This window comes from Chanodichthys erythropterus, chromosome 13, assembly GCF_024489055.1.
Source record: "Chanodichthys erythropterus isolate Z2021 chromosome 13, ASM2448905v1, whole genome shotgun sequence".
Taxonomy (NCBI): Eukaryota; Metazoa; Chordata; class Actinopteri; order Cypriniformes; family Xenocyprididae; genus Chanodichthys; species Chanodichthys erythropterus.
The window spans coordinates 47,982,346-47,988,345 of NC_090233.1; positions in this window are offsets into that span (position 1 = coordinate 47,982,346).

Here is a 6,000-nt window from a genome sequence, read left to right on the forward strand (position 1 = left end):
TAAACGTTACATGCAATTATTCCCTGCGTCTGAATATGCGTACTTCCCATCTACAAAAATACAAATATATACAAAGTATACAAAAAGCTGTATGTGATGTATATTCATCATACATACAGAACAAAAAATCTCAAGTTGGGTCTCTTTATCGTTGTTATTAGAGTCATCGACAAATTAAAGCATTACATATTTCATATATTGAAATATCGAAGTAAAAAATGAATGAAGGTAAATATTGCTGTTAATATATATTTTTATATTGGTGGATATAAATGAAAATCGTTAAATGTCATTCTTCATGTTAATTCATTTGGTGAAAAAAATCCTTGAATATTTAAACTAGATTTTTACTTCTATTCTTACTTTATTATTAAACATATAACATTAATTATTTTCTACATGGCGACAATAACTGTTTGGAAGAAGTAGTACCTCTGATTGAAAAAAAAAAAGGAAACGGTAATAAAAAATACTATAGTAATAAAAAAGCCTTTTAAGCTAATTCACAAATGCAGAGATAATCAATATCATTATCAAATTTTGCTAAAAAACATTTTGGTTATGTCTCCCTGACATAATGCCACACTGTCAAAAAATATTTTTTAAGATACCCTACCATATATGGTGAAAAATTTTAAATGGTTTAACATTTCACTATATGTAACTTTACTGTAAAAAACTTTACGGGTTTTGGAAATATGACTTGCCATATATTTTACAGTGTTTTGTTTCTTCCTTTTTATTATTAGTAATGTACCACCAGTAATGTATTACCAACATACCATCCAGTGATACTGGAAACATTGTCATTGGTGAATTTCTTTTTTCTTTTTCTTTTTTACCGTAAATTTAACAGAATATTTTTCCTGTGCAGTACAGCAGAAGTCATATTCCAAATTAAATTCAGTACATAATGTGAAAGTACGGGAATTCAGACGCATCCATTCTAATCAATTGCTCCATATGAGCTCATGCTGCCTAGGTGGCCTTTCGTTAAACCAACATTATAAAAAATGACAATCATTAAAAAAAGAGGGAGAAAAGCATCAGCACCATCTTTAAACTATCTGACAGTAGCCCTATGAAATGAGTGATTTTTAAAATCATGACTACACACTTGTTATTTACTGTGGCTAGCAGAGGGTGCAGACAGTTCATGCTCCAGCCTTGTGTTCACCTGCTGGCCCGGGGTCGAAGGGTAGAAGTGCACATCCACAGCCACAGAGGTCATGCCCAGGGACACGCAGTGGGACAGCAGGAGAGGAGAGAAGCCGTGGGAGATATTGATGCTGTGGCGCACAGGAGTTGAGGAGGGATCCGTGGTCTGGAGGGTCAGGGAAGACCGCAGACCCTCTTCCTGGGCAGGTGCTGGATTGGCTGGAGGAGGTGAGGGGGCGTCCTGACATGGTTCAAACTCTCTGCTTCTCCAGTCCTCCATGCACTGCAGCTGAATGTCACAATGTGGTGAGGGAGTGACCTTCCCCTCCTCAAATATAGTCTCCAGCTAATTCATAATGGAAAAAAGACAATATTTTTAAAGAGAAAACAAGTAACCACTGCTTCTTCCTTTATCTCTGTGATTTAACACTCAGATAGACTACGTTATTTATGTTTGGAGTCAAGTCAAGTCATGCTTTATACAATATAAGATTGATTTAAAGCAGCTTCAGTTCAGTGTTAATTCAGCTCCATTGTAAAGATCATCAATGATTAAATGAGTTCATCTATAAAGCAGTTGTGCGAAGAATGTTCATGCTGCTTTGTTCCATACAATAAAATTGAACAGTGGGCTGATAAGCTCCAAAAAACACAAAAGGGTGCTATAAAATTGGTCCATATGAGTTATATTCAAAGTCTTCTGAAGTGTGATGCCCTTCAAGGGTTAGTTCAACCAAAAATTCTGTCATTAATTACTCACCCTCATGTCGCTCCACACATGAAGACCTTCATTCATCTTCGGAACACAAATTAAGATATTTTTGATGAAATCTGAGAGTTTTTTTTTACCTCCCATAGAAAGCAATGAAATTACCACATTCCAGGACATTGTTAAAATAGTCAATGTGACTACAGTGGTTCGAATTTAATGTGACGAGAATACTTTTTGTGAGCAAAAAAAAAAAAAAAGTATTCTCATCACTTCATAACATTAAGGTTGAACCACTGTAGTCACGTTGACTATTTTAACAATGTCTTTACTACCATATTTCTAGACCTTGAATGTGGTTATTTTCGTTGCTTTCTATGGTAGAAAAAAAATAACCTCTGATTTCATCAAATATATTATAATTTGTGTTCTAAAGATGAAACAAGTCTTATGGGTTTGGAACAACATGAGGGTGAGTAATATCATTTTTGGGTGAATTAACCCTTTAAATTCCTCTACCATTCAAAAGTATGGGATCCGCAGGAAAGAAATTAATATTTTAATTCAGCAAAGATGCATTAAATTGATCAAAAGTGACAGTAAAGACATACCACAAAAGATTTATTTTTCAAATAAAAAAAAAATGTATCATTGATAATAATAAGAAATGTTTTCAAATCATCATATTAGAGTGATTTCTGAACGATCATGTGACACTGAAGATTATAAGTAATCGCTGCTGAAAATTCAGCTTTGCCATCACAGGAATACATTACACTGCGTTCCAAATTATTATGCAATTGACATATCAGTAAGATTTCAGTAGAATAAACATTCAGATTTTAGTTTTTCTAAGAAAATGTTTGTTTGTTTGTTTATTTATCCATGTCTTTTTAGATGACTGGTATCAATCTCAGACAAAATAATTTGCCAGATCTATGGAAATCCTACTTAGAGGGTGTTCCACATTATTAAGTCACAGTTCTCATGCAATATGGGAGGAAGAAAGATCTTTCTGAAGATGAAAAGCATGAAATGGTGCAATGTTGTGCAAAAGACATGAAAACAACTAATATTGTGTGGAACTGAATGGAGATTATCGAATTATCATCAGATTTGTGAGTGATTTAGAGCACAGCAGAACTCAGTCAGATAAAGGCTTATTAATGAAAGTTCCTGTCAAAAAAATGAATTGTATTAAAAGGGCAGCTATAAAAAAACAGTGTTGAGCAGCAAACAGGTATTTGAAGCTGCTGGTGTCTCTGGAGTCTCAAGAACCTCTCCATGCAGGCTGGCAGTTGTGCGTAAAGATGCATTTTAGACACCACTAACCAAACCTCACAAAGAGAAACATTAACAGTGGGTGTAGAAATAAATTTTCAAACAGTTTTATTGCCGTGGTGTTTTTTTGCAGCATGGGATAGTGCATAGCGCATTGTACAATAGCGCATTGTACTATGCACTATCCTCCTTTTTATACCATAGCTGAAAATGAATTATTATGAACTCCACATATCTTGCAAAAGTCATTTTAATACCCTCCATCTCACTTCCCAGTATTCCAGCACAAATCATCACCCACCAGCTCCTTGCTGTCGCAGTCTTGTTGGAACGTGGAGCCATTCACCAACCATCCAGAAATCCATCCGTTTAGACCATCCACTGTAGTACGGCATTAGTCAGTGAATAAAGCTATTTAAAAATGAGTCTTCATGTATTTCTACACCCACTGTAAATGTTTCTCTTTGTGAGGTTTGATTTGGAGTGGCTGAAATGCATCTTTACCCACAACTGCCAGCCTGCATGGAGAGCTTCTTGAGACTCCAGAGACACCAGCAGCTTCAAATACCTGTTTGCTGCTCAACACTGGCTTTTTTATAGCTGCCCTTTTAATACAATTCATTTTTTTGACAGGAACTTTCATTAATAAGCCTTTATCTGACCGAGTTCTGCTGTGCTCTAAATCACTCACAAATCTTATGATAATTTGATAATCTCCATTAAGTTCCACACAATATTAGTTGTTTTCATGCCTTTTGCACAACATTGCACCATTTCATGCTTTTCATCTTCAGAAAGATCTTTCTTCCTCCCATATTGCATGAGAACTGTGACTTGCTTAATAATGTGGAACAACCTCTACGTAGGGTTTCCATAGATCTGGTAAATTATTGTGTCTGAGATTGATACCAGTTATCTAAAAATACATGGATAAATAAATGAACAAACATTTTCTTAGAAAAACTAAAATCTGAATGTTTATTGTACAGAAATCTTACTGATTGTACAGAAATCGTACTGATTTGTCTCTTGCATAATAATTTGGAACGCAGTGTATATTTTAAAATATATAGAAAACTGTTGTTTAAATTGTAACTATTTCACTTCACGACCGTTAAAAAGTATGTTCTATATCGTATGTATATGGGTAGTATTAGGGATGCCACAATTCTCTATATAATATTGAACCGTTCGGTACGACATCCACGGTTCAATACGCGCTTGTGAATTGCGTTTTTTTTTTTCAGTTTTACGTTTAAATTATTTATGTGCATTTTATTTCTCTCCGAATTGACTGTTTGTGTGTGCCTGTAAGTTTACGAGTACTCCTCCCCGCGAGTAAATATTCAATCACTATGCTCTAAAGTTAGGGGGCGCTGAACCATCATTCCACACTTTAACATGGCGAGCGGCGGTGAAGTGAGGCTACAGTACAAGGAAGCGTCGGCGTCTTTCAAATCCGTGGTGTGGAGACATTTCGGTTTTGCCGTTGAGTATAATCAAAGACTATTCGGTTGTTAAGTCTGACGTCACGCGGCAGCGCTTCCGGGTCCTAACGCTCTATCGCATACCACAAGAAAACAACAAATGGTGGTAAAATACATACACGATGTGGTGTAATACTACAAAAAATATATAATTATAACCTTTATCTCCATACCAAAATTCCAGATGGCCAGACAATGATTCATCTTTTATAAATCATTAAAATATTAATATCTGTAACGCTGCAAGCACGGAGACTGTTGTGTAGACTAAGTGTTTAAAATGTTTAACTTTTTAAAATGATTGATGTTTAATATGAATAAATAGCTCTCATAAACAGCCGTCGATGGCATTCTCTAGTGAAAAGAGTCGAGGCTTGGACCCGGAAACGGCGTTCCTTACGTCACGACTTAACAAGCGGATAGAATAACACAAGACGCGTCACCCGTATTGTTTTGAATGGGAGAAAGTGAAACGCGCAATATGGTGGAATAAGTCCTGCCTTCTAAATAAGAGCCAATCGCTGACTGATAAAGTCATCGCGTCACTGCAGCGGCCGTTAGAAGCACCGGTTTCTACAGAAACAGTCAGACGCGCGTCTCCGAAATGAGGCACAAGAGACGCGCATTTAGGTCTGTGCATGCGCATTAGCTTGATCCAGCCTGAAAAGTACAGATTTTTTTTCGATGATTCCAGCGCTTGGAAAAAAAAAAAAAAAATGAGGCAGTTGTTGTCAGATTTCATTGGTGATTTCAAATATGTTGGTAAACAGCTTTGGAGAATTTGTTTGTACAGTTTGTACATGGGCTACCAACAGCTGTGAGATGTCAGTGTTAATTTCAAAATAAAAAATTATTTTATATTATACAATACACTAGAAACTAGTGGACTTTTCTTTGCTTTTAAGTAAAATAAAGGAGTATTGCAATAAATCGTTTTTATTTTTTCTTCTTAACCTCTTACTGTTCCTATTGCCTAAGCATAGGATAACAAAAAAAAAAAAAAAACTTATGTGTCAAGCCATCAGAACCGAACCGAACCGAAAACCGTGGTTAAAAAACCGAGGTATGTATTGAACCGTGGGCTAACTGTATTGTCGCATCCCTAGGTAGTATGAATACTACATTCAGCATGTTATTATGTTCACGTGACTGGCCTCATGGGATAATAAAGTGTCCTTTAGAATATTGCCGAAAGGAGTAGCTCATCAGGTTACTTTTCCGCCTACTGTTTTTCACATACTATATAGTATGAAATTATATAATGATTTTGGATGCAGGAACTGTTTTTCATTAAATAAATGCAGCCTTGTTGAGCATAATAGACTTCTTTCAAAAACATTAGAGAATCATACTGACCCCAAACTT